At 40.5% G+C, this 22955-nt stretch overlaps 1 pseudogene; it reads left to right on the forward strand.

Annotated features, from left to right (window-relative positions):
- Positions 1-612: 612 nt before the first annotated feature.
- LOC122644695 lies at positions 613-22058 on the forward strand (annotated as a pseudogene).
- The last annotated feature ends 897 nt before the right edge of the window (positions 22059-22955 follow it).

Below are 22955 nucleotides of genomic sequence, written 5' to 3' on the forward strand. Positions count from 1 at the left end.
GGGTAAGTAATTAAATTCAAGGTTAGAACTTACATCTCCCTTGTCATGGTTTGTCACCCATGACCCGAACAGTCTCGCCACGGCAGTGTCAAGCTCATCACTGAACGAGGTGTCCAAGTGAGGCGACGCTCCGGTACTCTTCACTTCCCGGACTAGTACTTGGAGGAAAATCAACGAAGTCGCCGTCAACAAATTTCCCCCACCGGCGGTTGAGGAACCTTTCCTCCACAGGCAAGCCCGTGCTGTGGTCAATGATTTTGCAGCTAGGTTTGACCACCAGTGAGAACAGCTCACTAGCATATATGGCAGCGGTAACCACACATCACGGGAACAAAATAATAATTAATTATATTCTCGGGGTACGGGTATAACACGTAACCTGACTACTTCCCCTGAATCTCTGACCAGACCATATGGAATCACGTAACCCTTTTTGCTAATCTCGGATGGGGCTACACCCATTGGGTCCTAGGCCCTAATCCTAGGTGGTGACTCCGTTTCTTTATGACGTATGACCCCAATCCCCATGATGATATGTTGGAACGATATGCCGTTATTCATCGAAGCTAATCTTTGTCGCCATAAGGCTGAGGAACCCTCGTCCCAAGGACCATGGTACTTACAACACGGGCCCTTCACCCATCTTCGTCGCTGGATCTCTCGTCGACTGTGTGCACCCGGCACATGTCAGTGCTCTGGGACGTTCTGGAGGTGGGGCTTCCACTAACTCTAATGGAATTTCTCTTGAGAAATCGACTGCCACAACTTTAACTCAGAGACCCTCTTCGTCGTCGAGATTTTCCTCTTCACGTTCCCTTTCAGATTTCTATGGCCCCGAGGTAGGATTGGGAAGCCCAATGACGGTGTCGCTCTTGAAGATCCGGTTTTTATCATTGGGAATGGAGAAGACGGAGAAGTGACTGCTGGTGTTGGACTCGCGGAGGAGAGCGAGAACGAGAACGAGAACGAGAACCAGAACGAGCAGGAAAGTTGGGTTCTGAAAATTCTCCATGTAAGGTCTCTCTGATCGGAAGACTCGAAACAAGTTAATTCTGGCGCAGAAAAATTGGGGCTAGAGGAAGATGAGGTGAGCGGATGTTCTTGTTGCCCTGACGGGGATTTTGGAGTTTGTAGTGTTGATGGCGAGGAGGAGGAGGAGGAAGGATTGGCTGAGCAGCAGCAGGAGATAAAATTTGATAAGGATTCTTTCTCCAGGTTTGGGAAACTTGGCTTATACCATACCCAAAATCAAGGTACACCCAACACAGATCTTCTACGGCGCGCCTGCCAGTAGCAGTCAGACCGACGTACTAATGAGGTGTGGCGCAATAACCACCTTACCCCTGCCCGAGCGCCTTGTCCGAGCGGGGGTAAAGCGGTCATTATGCCTTGCCTCATTAGTGCATCGCTCTGGCCGCTATCGGCAGTGCACTGTAAAGGATCACGATCCAGGTACACCCCGATTAGCAAACCCAAATTTGAATGCTCAAATATCTTTTCACAGATTTTTTTATTACCATTTGGTTTTTCTACTTCCTGGCTTCGTTTTTTCTGAGATTTGAGCTTTCTGAAATGATAATTTTGTGTTTCAGACAACAAACCGGGCAACCCATACTAATTTTTTTTTTTTTTTTTTGGTTTTTCATTTTGCTTTCATTAAATATTCTTAACCATAGTCCTCATTTGAGGAGTTTTGGTTTTGATGATAGACGTTCAGTCAATTTTTTGACGAAGTTTTCTTTATTTTTTATTTTCCTTCTCTTTTTGTTTTAGTCAGGAAATCTCCTAAAATGAAATAGTAAAAAAGTAAATGGAGTAAAAGATCAAATAAAAAAATGGGAGAGAGGAATAAGGGTGAGTGTTTTGATTTTTTTCTATTTTAATGATAAAAATAGTAAAAATTAGAAGAAGAATGATAGGTCAAATAGATTAGCAGGTTACTAGGTGAAAAGGAAGGACATTCTAGGTATTTAAAAACATGAAGGTAGAAGGAGATGTAAAAGTTTAAAAGCAGGGTAGTATCAGAAAAGAAGTTTAAGGTAGGGTAATTTTAATAAATATAGGCTAAGTGTAGGGTAGTGATAGTAATTGTCCCTTTTATTATCTACTGATTCAGGGCAGCACCAGAAGAATCCAGATCTGACCCCTCCATGGGGTGTGGGTCCCACACCCTAGAGGCGGATCCCACACCCATGAAGGGTTCAGATCTATCCCCACCTGTCCCCATGTGGGTAGCAGATCTGAACTCGCACCAAAAAGCCTTTGGCGAGATCACGATTTCGATAATTGTTCCCACTCGTTGCTCTTTCTTTCTACCCATGCTTTTTATTTTTATTTTTTTTCTTTTCGTATGATTTCTTTCTTCCATCCTACCCGGATTACTTGCTTCTACAAGTACCCTCCAAGGTCGTCCAGGGCCACTCACATGGAATTTCATAGTACTTCTAAAGCACATGAAGGGCATCGCTAGCTCCAATACTGTAGTCTAAGCACATCTATTTATCACTTCTAAAGCACAAGAAGAGCATAGCTCTCTAATGGCTACTGTGAAGGTCACTTTTTCCCCCTTCTCGTCATTCTTTCTTAATGTGCCTTCTTCTTCCTTAAAGGTCTCTTCTTGGAAAATAAATTACTCGGCATCTACTACTTCATCTTCCTCATCACTATGGAGACCATCTCTCATACACACTGTCGACGAGTCTTCTTGCAACACAGTATTACTCTATTACTATTCTCTCTCTCTCTCTCTTTCTCTCTTTTTCTCTAAATTTGTCACTGCTCTTCGCTTTAGATTACTGAGAGAGAATGGCTACCATGTATCTCCAGGTGATAACCCAAGTATCCATACAGCTTGAACCATCCTTGCTTCATGCCAGAAAGAATTAAACCGGCTGGACCTGGCTGAGCCCAGCCTGGTTACTTAGGTTTTAAGTAACCAAGCTGGGTTCAAGGTAGAGTCTCTAGACCATGACCGATTTGAGCCCAAACCCCGGGCAATTTGAGTCTAGAGCCTCAGCCCGGTCCAAGTCAGAATATTTAATCCATGGAATTACATCTCGGTGGAAACTGACCAAAATCTCTGACTTATCTCGATTTTAGGCCTCATCGAAACAAAACCCATGTATTGACCTTGGGTGTCAACCCAGGGAGGCCCAGGATCAAAACCTTAAAACGTGATCCGATACGTCTTGGTTTCCGCCCTGACTGAAACCAGGTCTGGATCATGGATGAGCACAAATTCACAGGACTGGACATGGCTTAAAATGGCATGACAGTATTATGCATAAAAAGAGTATCCTAGTGCACAAGGCTCTCGCTACTACAGGGTCTGGAAGGGACAATTGTACGCAGGCTTAACCCTCTGCTTTGTAGAAGAGGCTGTTTCCAAATTTTCTTTTCCTCTCATATTGTTTATTCATTTTGTTATAATAGAAGATGCGTTTAACAAGTTCATCAACAAGGAAGGGAAATTCAAGGAGGCATTAAACAATGATATAGTAGGGATGCTAAGTTTGTATGAAGCTTCCTACTTAGGTGCAAAAGGGAGAGGAAATATTATTAGAGGCCATGGAATTCACCAAAAATAACTTGAGAACATCAATGCCGAATTTGGATCTTCCTCTTGCTTGAGAAGTTGGAACAGCCTTGGAGCTCCCAAGACACTTAAGGATGGTAAGGTTGGAAGCTAGAAGGTATATTGATGAATATGCCCTAAAAACCACATGAAGCACAGTTCTTGGACAGCTTGCAAAGTTGGATTTTAACAACATTCAATTGCTACACCAAATGGAGATGGTAGAAGTAAGAAGGTTAGTCATTAAAAATCATATATGTATAGCGAGAGGCTTTTTACCATTTTTTTTGCTAAAGGTCTGCAATGTATATATTGATAAGAAAAGAGAAATTACATTACATTACGGAGTGCAACTAGTAGCTGACACTCACCCTACCCAGAATCATTCAAATCTATATTGTGACCGGCCCAATGCTTCCCATGCAACTGATTGCACAATGAAGCTTGGTGTCGTGTTCCAGATACATGATATTTTTGAAACAGCAGCGTGTTTCACAAGGGCATCAGCAGGTGTATTCCCTTCCCTAAAACAATGAGTAATTCGCCATTGGGTGCCATGTAAATAGCTTATTGCAGACCACCACACTTGCAGAAAACTCCATGGAATCTTTGAACTGAGTATCGCGGTGACTACAGAAGTGGAGTCACATTCCACGCATAGTTTTCCAATCTCCAATCTCTGAGCTTCCTTGATGCCAATAAAAAAGGCTGCCATCTCAGCGTTATAGTTTGTTCCTACCCCCTGATAGGTAGCAAAACAACTGGACACTGCCCGATGTGATTTCTGAAAATACCCCCCGCCCCTGAGGACCCTGGATTCCCCAGGGAGGCTCCATCAATGTTAAGCTTGCACCAGCCGGGGGGTGGAGCTCTCCACTTCAATTCAATGATTCGCTTGGCCTAGGGCTTTGAGATTGTGGGTTGAAATGTTCTCGCTAAAATCAAATCCTGAACCGATTTGACTTGGATGCCATTGAGTCTCGTACAGTTTGCTATCCCTCTTATACATTTCTTCACAATCTGCCTTGGGGTGCAGATTGAGCCTTCAAACCTTCTTTTATTCCTCTCTAGCCATATTTGCTGGCATGTAATAATAACCAAGGCCTTCCAGATATCAGGTACTGAAACCACCTTGGTTCTCCTCCACTACCATGAGAAGAACAGTTCCAGAGTAGGGAAGCCTCTCCATATTTCTTTAAAGAAAGATAGTAATTCAGCCCACACTTGCCTTGTGAAGTTGCAATCTAAAAACATGTGCAAACCTAATTCCGCCTCAGATCGACAGAGCTCACATCTAGATACTAAAGGTACCTTATGACAACGAATTCTTTCATCTGTGGGGAGGGCATTATGCATCAAATGCCATCCAAAGAGAGAGGTACGAGGGTGAAGCTGCCGCTGCCATACTGCCCATAGCCACTGCGGTGGAGTTGCATTTTGCCTCATCTCCTCCCATGCTGATGTCACAGTGAATATGCCTTCCTTTGAGTGCACCCACAATCTTGCATCCTCTCGATTAGAGCTGGTTATGTCCAGGCCTTGAATTTCTTCAAAAATATTTTTAAGTGTAGGATTCTCCACATGCGGCATCGTCAACTTGTTCCCTTCAAATAAATCTAAAACCATAGCAGTTAGATTCTTTGGAATCTAGTGTGGTTGCAGGCGAGCCTCAATGCTTTGATCCCCAGCCCAGGCATCATACTAGAACCGCACTTTGGTGCCATCTCCTATCACCCATCGCTCTGCATTATTAACAAAATTCCACACTTTTTGAATCTCTGGCAGAATCGATGAAGATCCCACATGTTTTTTGAGAGCACCATCCTTGTTTACCAGCCTTCCTCTTAGAAAATCTGCTAGATCTGACTTCGCCGTCTTGATGTTCCATGCCAATTTTGCAATTAGTGCCAAATTTACATCCCGCATGCACCTAATTCCAAGGCCACCTTCTCTTTTGGGCTTCCATAAACTATCCCAACGGACTGTGATAGCCTTTTTCCTCTCCGATTCCCCTGACCATATGAAATTTTGGATCCAGCGCTCCATGATTTCAATCGCCGAAGACAACCATAGGTATATTGAAAAGTTATGAATTGGGATGCTGCACATTACTAATCTTACCAGTTCTACCCGCCCTGCCATGGAGAGCAGTCTACCCTTCCATGCAGCGAGCCTGTGCTTGAAGTAATCGATCAAAGGCATGAAGAAATCTTTTGTAATCCGCCCTTTCTTTAGCCCTATCCCTAGGTACCTGGTGGGGAAATTACAGATTGGGATTCCCATCTCTGATTTCAGGTGTTGTCTGCGGGTCACCGAGATCCTTCCCAGAAGGCCTTGCTCTTAGCCAAGTTTATTTTTTGCCCTGAATATTCACCATATTCCTTTAGGAACAACATCACCCTCTTCAAAGCCCACGTTTCTGCTTTCATAAAAATGAACAGATCATCAGCATAAAGGAGGTGGGTGGGTGTACATACCTGGCAGAGACCTGGGAGTGCTGACATCCCCCCCCTTATGCGAAGATCAGTGAGACCACGACACAAAACTTCTTCAGCCAAAATAAATAATAATGGGGAGAGCGGATCCCCATGCTTGAGTCCTCTTTCCATACCAAAGAAACCCATTGGCCCACCATTTATCAGAACTGAGATTTTTGTCAAGAGCAGAATCTGGTGAATCCATGAGATCTAAAGTGCAGAGAATCCAAACTTATAGAGAACATCAAATAAAAAATCCCACTCCAAAGTGTCAAAAGCCTTTTGAATGTCCAGCTTCATGGTGACCCCACCTCTCCTACACTTAGCAGTCAATAAATTTATTAGTTCTGATGCTACTCTAATATTCTTAAAGATTACCTTGCCATGCTGGAAAGCTCCTTGCTCTTGCGAGACCAATTTATTAAGGATGGTAGAGAGGCGCATCGCCATTATTTTCGGAATCAACTTGAAGAAGAAATTACCCATGCAGATCGGGCGGAATTGTCCAACTTTATTGGCATTCTCTACTTTTGGGACCAGGCTTAAAAAATTGCAGTTAATTCCTTTTGTAACTACTCCTTCTCTAAAGAAGTTTTGAATCCCCCTGCAAACGTCACTGCCTACTTCATTCCAGCACACTCTGAAAAAAGCTCCTGGATACTTATCCGATCCTGGCGCACTGTTGGGGTCTAAGTCAAAAACTGCATCTCTGATTTCCTCCTTGCAAGGGATTTTAACTAGCATTTCATTATCCGTTGTAGATACCAAGGAGGGGATTACCTCTAGTAAATCAGATTTTTTTGTTTATTCCACCTTTTTAATTTTTTTTTCGAAGTGAGCAACCATACATTCCCCAATTGCCTTTGCTTCAGATAGAACTGTGCCATCTTCCATTTTGATCTCCCTAATGTTGCTCCATACACTCCTGATCTTGGTGGAGAGATGGAAATATTTTGTGCATCGGTCCCCAAATTTGATCCACTTATCTCTTAATTTTTCCTTCCACAATTTCTCCTGCAACATCACTGCATTATCATAATCTTTACGTGACTGTGATTCTCTGTCAAAAAGCTCCTCCGTGAATCCCTCCACCTCTATGGAAGCAAGCACTGAATCTAGATCAGTCTTGGTACGGGTGATCTCCTGATCAACATGGGGAAACACCCCTCTTGCCCACTCCTTTAATGGCCCCTTTAACCGTTTCAGTTTCTGCGCCACCACAAAAAGAGGGGACCCCTGCACAGGATCAGCCCAAGATTGTTCTACAAACCTTCGAAATTCCACATGTTCGGTCCAGAAGCGTTGAAGCCGGAACGGAACATTTGATGGTTTCGGCACTGTCTCACATAGAACAAGAATTGGGGAGTGGTCAGACGTCCCCCTTACCAGAACCTTCTGAACGCTGTCAGGATAGTGCATCCACCAGGCGTCATTACAAAGACTGCGATCTAAAACAGCCCGCACATTCCCCACGCGGTGATTATTGGACCAAGTAAACCTGTTACCCGAAGAAGGGATAAGGGAAAGGGATGTTGAGTCTATCATAGCGGCAAAATCCTCAGCGGAGCCCATATTGAACCTGTTGGAAAACACATTCCTCTATAAACTGATTTTCATGATAACAAACATAAAGATTAATACTAATATTCCAATCTTTAAGCAAGCTTCATAGTCAGACGTTGGAAGCATCAAGCATCCAGGAAAGACTTGATCAACGGAGCTCACAACAGAAGAGTTAAGGAAAAGAAGAAATTGAAGATTGAGGAACATCTTCTAAAGGAAGCCAAGAATTAACAAGACAAAGACTCTCCAAGAAGATTCAAGAGCATTAGAACACATTTCGTTACATGTGCATATCACATTGCACACACATTGCATTCACATGTAAGAGACCCTAGGAGGAACTCATTCCCATGCCCTAGACTCAAGAAACATGGCCATTAAAGTGTTAGACAAAAACCTATGAAGTCCCCAAGCAAGCTGGACCAAAAATCCCCTTGACAGACAATCAAAAACAGGACAACTGTCTGTCGGTCGACCTACAGACTCTGTCGGTCGACCTACAGAATATAAAAAATACAGACCTGTTTCCAGTAGCCTGTCGGTTGCAACCGACAGAACTATAGGTCGACCGACACTTGTAGGTCGATCCATAGGTCGACTGACAATCGACCTACAGCCCCAAACTTGGCCTTAACGGCTAGTTTTTCAACGGCTAGTTTTTTATGGTCGACCGACAACATTTATAGGTCGACCGACAGTCTAAAAATATGATAGTTTTATATCCGTGGAAGAACAAACAAACTCCAACTTTTGGCTTTATAAAACACATCCAAACAAGGAACAAAATACATCTTTTGATAGAAAAAGTGTATAGTACATTTGTGAAAGTACAAAAGTGAAAATTTATCATTGAGCTAAATTATTCAATTCAAGCTCTTCAAAGAGATTTTATCAAGCTCTTAACTCTCCACTCTCTCCAACTCATGCCATCAAGGAGAATCATGTAGGAGACTCAAGGTGCATCACTCTCATTCATATCAATGATCACCATCACTCAAAGGGTAAAAGTGTCACTACTCTTTGATAGGTATTTATACCAAACTTCTATTGTATTTACTTGTTTATGATTTTGATTTGATAAAGCATTGTTGTATTAATCTAGACCGTACTTAGATTAGTACAAGGACCCTCTCATCCTTAAGAGATTGAAAGGATACTCTTGTCCTGGAACTAAGATTGTAAGGATCCTCTTATCCTGTTAAAAAGAGTTGTAAATGTGTCATTTTTCCACCTATTGTATTAAAAGAGAAATACTAGTGAAATTCTCTCAAGATTGAGAGGAGTGGATGTAGGCTAAGTTAGTCGAACCACTATAAATCTTGTGCCTCATTTACTTCTGCTTTTTATATTTAATATAAGTGTGCAACCAATCGAAAAAGAGGCAAAATCCACTAGTGGTAACCTATTCACCCCCCTCTAGGTTACCCAACAATTGGTATCAGAGCGGAAGCTCAAAACTAAGACCATATTATCTTTATATTGTGCTAAAAACGATCCATGACATCATCATCATCTACACACCAAATTGAGGGGCTCAACACTTCTAGGCCACCATACTTTGATGGTGAAGGATTTGCCTACTGGAAGTGTAGGTTCAAAAATTATGTGTGTGCTCATGATATTGATGTATGGACTGTGATTGAGGAAGGTCCCTTCCAAATCACAAAATAAGTTGGAGGAAGAATTGTACCTAAGGAGAAATCCGAATGGACACCATCGGATAAAACACACATACAACAAAACTACAAAGCTATTGCATTCCTACAATGTGCTCTTAGTGAAAAGGAATTCAATAGAACTAGTATGTGTAACACGGCTAAGGAGATGTTTGATACTTTTGTGGTTACCTATGAAGGAACATCACAAGTTAAACAACTCAAAATTGACAAAACTTATTCATGAATATGAATTGTTTAAAATGTTTGATGATGAAAGTATTTCTAACATATTTACTAGGTTACTAACATTGTTAACAAGTTGAAAAGCTTAGGAAAGGAATACACCAAAGCGAAGAATGTAAGAAAGATCTTGAGATCACTACCCTCCAAGTGGAGACCAATGGTGACCGCCATCAAACAAACAAAAGATCTAAAGGTCCTACACATGGATGAATTGATGGGTACTCTACAAACCCATGAAGTTGAACTCCTTGAAGATGATAAAGTCATAGAAGTAAAAGAACCAAGGAGAAAGTCCATCGCACTCAAGACCTCTTGTGAATCCGAAGAAGAAGAAAGCGATAAAGAGGATCTAGAGAAAGAAATCTCTCTAATCACAAGGAAGTTCCAAAAATTCCTAAGAAAGAGAGGAGGAAGATTCTACAAAGGACAACCATCAAAAGAAAACAAAGGTAAAACATACACAAAGGAAAAACCTTTCAATACTAACAAGGACATTGTGTGTTATGAATGTAGAAAGCCCGGACACTTCAAAACCGAGTGCCCCAAGCTAAAAGGAAAGGAAAGTAGAAAGAAAAAGGCTTGCACCGTCGAGATATCATGGGATTCAAGTGATAGTGAAGAAGAAAATAATGAATCCGATGAAGAGACCGTCAACTTGGCACTAATGGCTCACAACAATGATGATGACGAGGTAAACTCTCCCTCTCATAGCTCCTTGTCGATTTGCAATGATGATTTAGAATATAAAGAACTTCAAGAGGCCTTTGAAGAACTTTATAATGTAAGTCTCCAAGAGGAAGCTTCTAAAAAGGCCTTAGAAAAAGAAGTAGCTAATCTTCAACACAAAATTGATGAGTTGACTTCACATGCACACAACCTAGAAGAAGAAAATAAGAATCTAACATCCATATTGCACACCTTTACTAAGGGTCAAAAGACCTTAGATACATTATTAGGAAACCCACAAAAGGGACCTCAAAATAAAGAAGGTCTAGGCTATAATGGTAAAAGACCACATCAAGCCAAAGGAAAGGGAAAGATGAGAACTCCAAGATGGAGAAAATCAAACCAAGGCCAAACCTCACATCCCATTGTATGTGAAAAATGTCATTTACCCGGGCATGAAACTTGCATCGGTGCCAATATTGATGGTAAGGTGATATATAAAGAATCGGATACAAAAAAGAAGCATCATGCATTCTACTATACTTCTCAAAAGAGGACCAACAAACCTCAAAGAGAATTTATGCCCCAAAGGCCACAAAGGCAATATCCCAAGCCTAAGCCATTTCAACCATATAGGAAAAATGCTTCATATATGCCATATGCACCCCAAAGACCTCAAAATCACTATAGACCAAACACATACACTAGGCCCCATGATCACCAAAGGGCCTATATCAACAATAAGTCTTACACATCACAAAATTACTCTGTTCCATATAGACACTATGAATTTCAAGGGCCAAGAAGAACCCAAAGATCATATGGACATCGAAAACCTACAATACAAAATCAAAATTCTAGAAGAGCTTGGATACCTAAGGGTATGATCGATCCTAACCTCAATGGACCCATGAGATTATGGGGACCAACATATAATTGATTGCTTTTGTAGGTATGCTTGAAGAGCAATGAAGCAATTGAATGGTATATTGATAGTGGATGCTCCAAGCATATGACGGCCAACCCCAATCTATTCACCAAGCTAAACAAGTACAATGGAGGAATGGTGACATTTGGGGACAATAGCAAAGGAAAAATCATTGGCATCGGTGAAATCACCATTGGAGGTACAATCATATCCAATGTATGCCTAGTTGATAATTTAAAGTATAATTTACTTAGTGTGAGTCAATTATGTAATATAGGATATAGTGTCATTTTCAAAACCTCTCATTGCTTAGTGAAAAATTCAAATGATAAGACTATCTTGAAAGGAATTAGGAAAAATAATATCTATATCTGCTTATTGGATGAAGCTAATTCTAGTAATACATGTCTTGTGTCAAATGATGTTGATCCCTACCTATGGCATAGAAAATTAGGACATGTTAATGTAAAAGTGATTAAGACCATTGCATCTAAGAATTTAGTTAGAAACTTACCTAAACTCAAATTTGAAAAAGACCATGTATGTGATGCTTGTTAAAGAGGAAAACAAACCAAGGTATCTCATAAATAAAAAAATGGAGTGTCTACCACTAGACCCTTAGAACTACTACACTTGGACTTGTTTGGACCTATTACGACACCTAGCCTAGGCGGTTCAAGATACACCTTTGTAATAGTTGATGATTTCTCTCGCTTCACATGGACTCTATTTTTAAAACATAAAGATGAAGCCTTTGATGAATTTGCATCTCTATGTAAGAGAATACAAAACCAAAAGGGATATCTCATAACAACCATTAGAAGTGATCATGGAGGAGAATTTGACAATCTCAATCAATTTGGGAGTTATTGCAATAAACAAGGCATAACCCATAATTTCTTCGCTCCTAGAACACCTCAATCCAATGGGGTGGTTGAAAGAAAGAATAGATCACTCCAAGAGACCGCTAGAACAATGATAAATGAATACTCTCTTCCAAAATATTTTTGGGCCAAAGCGGTCAATACGGCTTGCTATGTGTTAAATCGTGTATTAATTAGACCTATATTACTCAAAACACCCTATGAACTCTATCATAATAAACTACCTAAAGTTGATTACTTCAAAGTGTTTGGGTGTATATGCTATATATTGAATACTAAGGATAACTTAGGAAAATTTGATGCTAAAGCCGATGATGGTATTTTCCTTGAATACTTATCAAATAGTCGAGCCTATAGAGTCTTCAATAAGAAAAGCTTGATTATTGAAGAATCAATGAATATAAAATTTGATGAATCTCTTCCTAAAGATAGAAACAAGCCATTGGTTGATGATGATGATACATTTGTTGAGATTAGGGAGAGCATAGAAAATTTCTCTCTAAGAGAACCCGAAGACCAACCAAAAGATCTACCCAAAGAGGTTAGACCTTGGAAAGACCATCCCTTGGATCATGTCATTGGAGACTTAGACAAATAAATCCAAACTAGATCTAAAACTCAAGACATTTGCAACAATGTTGCTTTCATATCCAAAATTGAACCTAAAAACATAAAAGAAGCATTGAAAGATAGTGATTGGATAGTAGCTATGCAAGAAGAGCTCCATCAATTTGAAAGAAACAATGTTTGGAAGCTTGTCCCAAAACCCAAGAATCATTCTATTATAGGAGCCAAATGGGTGTTTAGAAACAAACTTGATGAAGATGGATCAATCATTAGAAACAAGGCTAGATTAGTTGCCAAAAGATATAATCAACAAGAAGGGATATATTTTGATGAAACCTATGCACCGGTAGCAAGACTGGAATCTATTAGAATGCTACTTGCTTTTGCATGTCATAAAAATTTTAAGCTGTGCCAAATGGATGTCAAAAGTGCCTTTTTAAATGGCTTTATCATGGAGGAAGTATATGTTGCACAACCTCCCGGATTTGAGGATACAAAATATCAGGATCATGTCTTCAAACTTAACAAAGCTCTCTATGGACTCAAACAAGTTCCTAGAGCTTGGTATGAGAGATTGAGTGAATTCCTAATCCAAAGTGGATTTCAAATGGGTAAGGTTGACACAACTTTGTTTGTGAAACATAAAAGAAAAGACTCTATTATTGTGCAAATATATGTTGATGATATTATATTTGGATCCACCAATGAAAATCTTTGTGTTGAATTTAGCAAATGCATGAGTGATGAATTTGAAATGAGTTTGATGGGTGAACTAAATTTTTTCCTAGGACTTCAAATTAAGCAAACCAAAAATGGAATCTTTATATGTCAAACTAAATACACTAAAGAACTTCTCAAGAAATTTGATTTTGATGGACAAAAGTCATCTAGCACCCCCATGAGTACCTCTCTAAAGCTATCTAAAGATGAGGAAGGTACTCCCATAGACCCTACACGCTATAGAGGCATGATTGGCAGCCTTCTATATCTCACCGCTAGTAGGCCAGACATCATGTTTAGCGTGTGTGCTTGTGCTAGATTCCAAGCCAACCCAATGCAATCCCACTTTAGTGCCGTTAAAAGGATCTTTAAATATCTTAAAGGTACTACAAATGTAGGATTATGGTACCCAATGAACCAAAATTTTCATTTAATAAGCTTTTCGGATGCCGACTTTGCATGGTGCCATCTTGATCGCAAGAGTACAAGTGGCACATGTCACTTCTTAGGATCTTGTTTGGTTTCATGGTTTAGCAAGAAACAAAACTCTGTTGCTCTTTCCACTACTGAAGCCGAGTACATTACGGCCGGTAGGTGTTGTGCCCAAGTCCTTTGGATGAGGCAAACTCTCATGGACTATGGGATACATTTTGGTTCATCTCCAATTAATTACGACAATACAAGTGCAATCAATTTAAGCAAAAATCCTATTCTCCATTAAAGAGCCAAACATATTGATATTAGGCATCACTTTCTTAGAGACATAGTTCAAAAAAGGGAAATTGTTCTAAAATACATTGAAACTGAAAAACAACTTGCAGACATCCTCACCAAGCCATTAAGTGAAGAGAGATTCTGCTATTTGAGGAGAGAACTCGGGATCTGCAACCCTTTTGAGTAAAGTGAAATCCTCAAAAAGCCCAAAAATCAGGCTGTTAGAGAATTTTGGGCTAAAATCCCTATTTTTGACCTGTCGGTCGACCGACAGACTCGTGTAGGTCGACCGACATGGAAAAATTGCATTTTTAAACAAGAACCGAGAGGATTTTTTCATTTCCCTCTTCTTTTGTTCGAGACCTCTCCTCTCCAAAACCCTCTTTCTCTGAACTCCAAGGTAAAACCATGCAAAATCCCTTGAGATTTCACCAAATCCAAGCCCCAAATCACTCTTCCTACACAATCTACCCACTTCCAACCCAAAAATCTCTATTTCTCTCAAATCTCTAAAGCCCTAGGTTTCAAATGGCTCCAAAGCAAAGCAAGGGCAAGCAACCAAAGAAGAAAGCCAAAGTTGGAGAGAGCTCTGCAGCATATGATAAGTTTCTCTTCATCTCCGAAGAAGCCTCCATTCTCTGGGGAAGATTTGAGAAGAGAAAGGTTGACAAGGAAAGAACTGTAAGAGTTTCTCAATTCCTTGACTATGACATTGAAGAATATTTTAAATATTTAGGTTGGGAAAATACCTTAGTTTATGTTGATCCCTGCTATCCTGACCTTGCCAGACACTTTTAATGTAATCTGAGAACCCAAATAGTGGATGATAGGCTTGCCATCACATCCCTAGTAAAGGGTGTTCCCATCATGTTCACTTATGAAGATCTAGGAGAGATCATGGGAATTCCTACCTTAAGAGATATGAGCTATCTTCCTCCCAAAGGGGATGCCAAAACCTTTATGAATGTTGATGAAATTTATGGTGCCATCATGAAAGACTATGTTGGGTTTGAACCAACTGTTAAAGCTATCAAACTTCATGAACTACCCAGGATGATCAGCTTCATTGTAAGCTACAACATCTTGCCCAAAGGAGGCCATAGAGACCAAGTCAATCCCTTTCAAGCCTACATTACTTGGTGTCTTGTCACTGCCAATCCTATCAATCTTCCATATGTGATTATGAAGACCATGGAACACTGTGCAGTACCTCATTATAGGGGAAACCTTCCATATGGCAGACTCATAACTGCCATCCTTAAGTTCCATGAGGTGGATCTCTCTGGGGAATTCATTGACCCCAAGATGCTTGACATTGACTCATCCACCATCAAGAAGATGAAGCTGGGTTTTGTTGCGGCTCCTCCCTCACACCAAGCCCGAAGGAAGCGAGCTACCCAACATGTCACAGGTGATGAAGCAGAGTCACAAGAAGAGGACGACAGTGAGGATGAAGACTATGTTGGTGAACCCTCAGGGGACTATGGCACCAGAAGAGAATTTTCAAGTTTTCGCCAACAACTTGACACCCGCCTGAAGGGCTTTGATGATCACTTCACCTCTCTCCACAAAGATCAAGAAGAGATTCTTTGCATCCAACAGGAGAACCAAGTGATCTTGCAGCGTCTCAATCTGCATTTCTTTCCTCCTCCTCCACAGTAGAGATAGTTGACATCACTGACTTTATATTAGAACTCTTGATCTGTACTTTTGTGGCATACTTTTAAAACATGGAACTTCTATTTTGAAGCATGTGATGCTTTTAAAATTAACACTTTATTAGGCTTCATATTATTTGCTCTCTGTTCTTCTAACTATGCAGGAAGTCATTTTCTTAGGGGGAGCCACCCTAAGATTGTTTTTGCTTGTCCTTGGTTACTAGCACTGGCTCAGGGGGAGCTACTCATGCTCTATACCTCCTTTTTGTGTTGACAAAAGGGGGAGAAGTTATTATGATTTCAAATATTCATATTATGTGATAATGCATATATGATATACATATTTATCTTTACCTTGAATTATGATTCAAATAATCATATGATGTATGATAATGCATATTCATCTTGAATTACATGCCCACATGAGTAATGCATATATTTATCTTGAATTGCATACATATATAAGTAATGCATATTTTGAATCACATGTTTGTCATCATCAAAAAGGGGGAGATTGTTGGAAAACACATTCCTCCATAAACTGATTTTGATGATAACAAACATAAAGATTAATACTAATATTCCAATCTTTAAGCACGCTTCATAGTCCGACGTTGGAAGCATCAAGCATCCAGGAAAGACTTGATCAACGGAGCTCACAACAGAAGAGTTAAGGAAAAGAAGAAATTGAAGATTGAGGAACATCTTCTAAAGGAAGCAAAGAATTAACAAGACAAAGACTCTCCAAGAAGATTCAAGAGCATTAGAACACATTTCGTTACATGTGCATATCACATTGCACACACATTGCATTCACATGTAAGAGACCCTAGGAGGAACTCATTCCTATGCCCTAGACTCAAGAAACATGGCCATTAAAGTGTTAGACAAAAACCTATGAAGTCCCCAAGCAAGCTGGACCAAAAATCCCCTTGACAGACAATCAAAAATAGGACAACTGTCTGTCAGTCGACCTACAGACTCTGTCGATCGACCTACATAATATAAAAAATACAGACCCGTTTCCAGTAGCCTGTCGGTTGCAACCGACAGAACTATAGGTCGACCGACACTTGTAGGTCGATCCATAGGTCGACCGACAATCGACCTACAGCCCCAAACTTGGCCTTAACGGCTAGTTTTTCAACGGCTAGTTTTTGATGGTCGACCGACAACCTTTATAGGTTGACCGACAGTCTAAAAATATGACAGTTTTATATCCGTTGGAGAACAAACAAACTCCAACTTTTGGCTTTATAAAACACATCCAAACAAGGAACAAAATACATCTTTTGATAGAAAAAGTACATAGTACATTTGTGAAAGTACAAAAGTGAAAATTTATCATTGAGCTAAATTATTCAATTCAAGCTCTTCAAAGAGATTTTACCAAGCTCTTAACTCTCCACTCTCTCCAACTCATGCCATCAAGGAGAATCATCTAGGAGACTCAAGGTGCATCACTCTCATTCATATCATTGAGCGCCATCACTCAAAGGGTAAAAGTGTCACTACTCTTTGATAGGTATTTATACCAAACTTCTATTATATTTACTTGTTTATGCTTTTGATTTGATAAAGCATTGTTGTATTAATCTAGACCGTACTTAGATTAGTATAAGGACCCTCTCATCCTTAAGAGATTGAAAGGATACTCTTGTCCTGGAACTAAGATTGTAAGGATCCTCTTATCCTGTTAAAAAGAGTTGTAAATGTGTCATTTCCCCACCTATTGTATTGAAAGGAAAATACTAGTGGAATTCTCTCAAGGTTGAGAGGAGTGGATGTAGGCTAAGTTAGTCGAACCACTATAAATCTTGTGCCTCATTTACTTCTGCTTTTTATATTTAATATAAGTGTGCAACCAATCGAAAAAGAGGCAAAATCCACTAGTGGTAACCTATTCACCCCCCTCTAGGTTACCCAACAGAACCTTCCCGGTCCTCTCTTGTCCTCTGCGAATAGATAGGAGTTAAAATCTCCTAACACCAACCATGGACACGCTGCACCTGCAATAGAAACCAAGTCATTCCAGAGCCATTTCATGGACTTCTCTGTCTTTGGGTCATCTTTTGATGAGTGTCTCCACCAGTTATCTCAGGTTCTTAAACGGTGTGTGGAGACAAATCTCATTCTTAGTTGGGAGAAGAGCCATTTTATGGTTTAAAAGGGTATTGTCCTTGGCCACATTGTTTCTGCACGAGGCATTGAGGTTGATCCGGCCAAGGTTGATTTGATTGCTAAATTATCCCCTCCCACTTCCGTTCGGCAGGTCCATTCTTTCTTGGGCCATGTCGGCTTCTATAGGCGTTTCATTAAAGACTTTAGCTTGATTTCTAGGCCCCTGTGCAGTCTGCTTGCAAAGGATGCCCCTTTTATCTTTCATGATAAATGCCTTTACGCTTTCCACACCCTTCGTGATTCATTGGCTAAAACACCCGTTATGAGGTCACCTGATTGGTCTCTCCCCTTTGAGATCATGTGTGATGCGTTCGACTATGCTGTTGGTGTTGTTTTAGGCCAAAGGGTTGATGGGAAGCCTGTTGTGATTTACTATGCTAGTAAAACCCTTTCTGATGCTCAGATGAATTACACCACTACTGAGAAGGAGTTACTAACAGTAGTTTTTGCCCTTGATAAGTTTAGATCATATCTTCTGGGCTCGAAGGTGATTGCCTATTCGGATCACTCAGCTCTTCAGCATCTCCTATCCAAGCATGATGCTAGGCCGAGGCTCATCCGATGGATTTTCCTCCTTCAAGAGTTTGACCTGGAGATCAGGGATAAAAAGGGGTCAAAAAATGTTGTAGCAGACCATTTATCCCAAATTCTTCTAGATTCTCCTCCCACACCGGAGTTGGTTCGGGAAACTTTCCCCGATGAGCAGTTGTTTTCCATTTCGTCAAAACTGACTCCATGGTACGCCATTATAGTGAACTATCTCGTTGTTGGACAATTACCTCCTGATTGGGATAAAGCAGCTCGAGATAAGTTCCTCTCTACTGTGCTATACTACTACTGGGAGGATGCAAAATTGTTCCGATACTGTTCGGACGAGGTCGTTTGTCGTTCTGTCCCTGAGAGTGAGTTTCAGAGCATATTATTGTTTTGACATACTCTCGCCTGTGGGGGACACTACAGTGGCAAGAAAACTGCTGCCAAGGTACTGCAGTCTGGTTTTTATTGGCCCATGTTATTTTGGGATGCACACACCTTCTGCAAGGCGTGCGTGAGATGCCAACAAGTTGGTAATCTCTCCCGACATGATGAGATGCCCCTGAGCCCTATCCTAGTAGTTGAGATGTTTGATGTTTGGGGTATAGATTTTATGGGCCCATTTCCTGCCTCATTCGATAATGGGTATATTCTTGTGGCAGTTGATTATGTTTCGAAATGGGTAGAAGCCAAGGATATGAAGACCAATGACCACAAGGTGGTTATGTCTTTTATTCAGGAGTGCATCTTTAGCCGTTTTGGATTTCCCAGGGCCATCATTAGTGATGGTGGCTATCATTTTAGACATTGGAGGTTAGAGGCTTTACTGAAGAAGTACTCTATTACCCACAAAGTGGCCACCCCTTATCATCCCCAGACATCTGGTCAGGTGGAGGTATTTAATCGAGAGATAAAATTGTTATTCGAGAAGACAGTTAGATTGGACCGTAAGGATTGGTCTACTCAGCTGACCGATGCTTTATGGGCTTACCAAACTGCATATAAAACTCCTATAGGTATGTCTCCATACCGATTAGTTTTCGGTAAAGCCTGTCATCTTCCAGTTGAGTTGGAACACCGAGCATATTGGGCCATAAAGATATTTAATTTTGATATGACTCAGGCTGGTTCCACTCGCCGTCTCCAGTTATCCAAATTGGAGGAGTTGCGCAATGATGCCTATGAGAGCTCACGCATCTATAAGGACCGCACTGAGGCGTTTCATGATAAACACATAGTTCGGAAGTCCTTTGAGCCTAATCAGCGTGTTTGGCTCTTTAATTCTAAATTGCGTTTATTCCCAGGGAAATTGAGATCTCGGTGGGATGGGCCTTTTGTGGTTGTATCTGTTGCACCTCATGGTGCTATCGAGATAAGAAATTCACAGAATGGGAACACTTTTGAGGTTAACGGTAAAAAACTGAAACCCTATGTTGATGGCCTTGCTGATGGCCAATTAATTGAGTCTTTGGACCTAGTGGATGTGGATTCTGATCATGCTTTTGATGGACTATCCTGAGCTTTACTGTCGCCTGGCTGAAGACGTAAAACTTAGCGCTCTTGGGAGGCAACCCACTATTTTTTTTTTAGTACTTTTGTTCTGTGTTTGTTTGTTTTTGTTTTTTTAGGTAGCTACTACTGATTGCTGGATGCACTATTCTGCCGTATATTGCTGATTTCTGGTACACTCCTTCCCTTATCCCTGTTTTTATTCTTCTGCATGCATTGAGGACACTGCATACTTTAAGTGTGTGTGGGGGGGGGTGTGAGACTGATTGACAGATTTTTATTTTTTGGCTTTTGGTAAGTGTTATATGTCTCTCTGTTACTTTGATGCGAAACGCGGGAGAGAGTGACTTACGAACCCTAATCTGAAGTAATGAAAACCCTGTTGAGAGGACAGTAGCTAGTATGTATCCTAAGGTGGGCTTTGACTCAGACAATAAGAGCCCCATCTTGTCGAAGGGATAGACCTCTTGGCTGTCTTGTGTTTCTTTGAGCTTTTGGTTAGGAGCTGAGACCAAGTTTAGTTTTAGCGTGACATAAAAAATAAAAAATAAAAAAATCATGAGAGTTTAGTTATGTTGCTTCAACTTAGTAACCGGGGCATCTAGGCCACAAGCCCGAAGTCTCACGTAAAACGGTTGGAGTGACTAGTTAGGTTATTATTTCTAGTATTCTTGAATCCAGTTCGGGCTCGTAGCCTTTTTGGTTTGAGTGAGTAAGCCCGAGGAGTGTTTCACACTCAATCCCCTAAAGCCATCTGGCTTGGGAGTAGTTGGCTTAAAGCTCGTTACATGAGCCTTCTAGAAAGCTTAAAAGGCCAGAACATTGCACGGATCTGAGAATCACGTAATTTATGAAAAAAAAAAAAAAAAAGAAGAAAGAAATGTCATTGCCTCGGTACAATTGTTTGGTCGAAAATGCTCCGAAGCCTAAAGTCCTTGGTGCCCTCGACGTCATGAGTGGTCTTACCTTAAGTAAGGTGGTGTTTGGAAGATATGGGGAGATTCCCTAATTAGGATGTGTACCTGTTGTTAGAATCAATACTGGGTAATAAGAGCTCAAGTGTGGGGGTACCTTTGTGTTCTTGATCTTAAGTAGAACATCTTAGTTTCGAGTTTGGTGTGTGCTTCTTACCCATTGTCAAAATTTACACTTAATAGGTGTACATTTAAAAATCATATACAGCTTAAACTTGAATGATTGATCAAACATTAATTAGTTTATATAAGCTATATATCAAATTGGTGTCTTGATCAATCAATAAAATGCTTCCTGTAGAGACTTGGGAATTAAGCCCTCAAAAGGCTTAGTTAGTTTTAAAGTTTTTAAAGTTTATTACCATTAAAATAGATGTACATTAATAAGTATTGACAATGCTCTATATTCTTAATAGGTGGTGGAAAGATTTAGGGCTTGTTGAGAAGCTAGGCTTTGAGCGAGATCGACCATTGGAGTGTTTCCTATGGACTGTTGGAATATTTCCAGACCCATGGCACTCAAAATGTCAAATTGAGCTAACAAAACAATTGCCATCTTATTAGTCATTGATGACATCTTCGACTCATATGGATCAATAGAAGAACTTTGTTCTCTTCAATAATGCAATTCAAAGGTTTGCAATTTCATCTTAGCTTCTTTATTGTTTTCTTTCAAAAATGTATCTTTGCTAACTTTATGGGAAAAAAACCTACTAGATGGGATCTTTAAGCAGTTGAGCAACTTCCTGAATACATGAAGATATGTTATATGGCTTTGTTTAATACTACCAACGAGATTGGCTATAGGGTCCTTAAAGAATGTGGATGGAGCATCATCCCTCATTCGAAGCGAACGGTAATGTTGTTCAACCAAAGCCTTATTGTTAATTGTAGACAATAGTTTTGTCCAACAAGGTGACATAGTTTTAATCTTGATACAGTGGATAGATATGTCTGAAGCATTTCTAGTTGAAGCTAGATGGTTTAACAAAAAATATGTTCCAACACAAGAGGAATATTTAGTAAATGGAGTTACCACAGTAGGAACATATATGGCCTTAGTACATGCTTTCTTTCTTATGGGAGGAGGAGTTACAAAGGAAACCATTGGGATGATGGAGCCTTATCCCATGATATTCTCTTATTCAGGAGTGATCCTTCGACTTTGGGATGATTTGGGAACATGGAGGGTAAGTTATAAGCAATGAATCACATTTTGATCTTCTTAATTCAAAAAACATGCTCAAATTATAAAATTATTGTTGAAAATATTAAAGAAAAATGCAGAATGTCCCACGACTCAGGTGGAGACGGACAACCAACTTTCCTGACTCTTATCGGACAGAGTAACGATGTCTCCACGGATTTTACTAGCCTATTGCTCATTTCTCGGACAGAGTAACGACACTACATGGGCTAATGAGGAGTATAAAAAAGGGTATGATGGAAAATGGTAGACAAACAGGGAATACGATGGATTCGGGCCACTAGGGTTATAGATAGGGTATCAAGGGCTCAAAAATAGAATTGGGGGAGTGAAAAACAGTGGAGCGGTTCACTAATGGACACAAACATACACTCAAAAGGGAGAAAAGGGGTTGAGGGACGCGATTCCCAAGGCTTAGGGATATCCTCCCAAATGGATCTATACCCGTGGTGCCGTAGAGTATGGAGAGTAAGGATTCATATGCACACTCGCGACATTGTGTGTACGGAGTCGCAGAGGTTTTGCGTGCTAGATCCCCTAAAACGACCATTTTTGGATTTTTTTTGGGTTTTTGAGTCCTATTTGGCTAATTTTTGGGATTCTTTAGCAAGTCCAACTACGAGTGAGACGCCGGTGTTCGTCCGTGTCTAGTCATCATCATCGACCGGGGCGGGTGTCAATTTCAGAGTCTACCCAAATGTTGAAAATTTGTGCAAATTAGGATCTCCTGTTAATTCTTGCCCAATTGCAATTGTCTTTTAAGGCTTCTTTTGATCAGATAGACTTTGCCTTTAAAACCCCTGTTGAATCTAAGGAACTGTCTAGGAATTTGGAGGTCCTTGTGTTGCTGGAAATGTTTTAAGGATAGTGGTAGCAGTGAACTGGAGCCTAATGACAA

The sequence above is a fragment of the Telopea speciosissima genome, chromosome 11 (genome assembly GCF_018873765.1).
Source record: "Telopea speciosissima isolate NSW1024214 ecotype Mountain lineage chromosome 11, Tspe_v1, whole genome shotgun sequence".
NCBI lineage: Eukaryota > Viridiplantae > Streptophyta > Magnoliopsida > Proteales > Proteaceae > Telopea > Telopea speciosissima.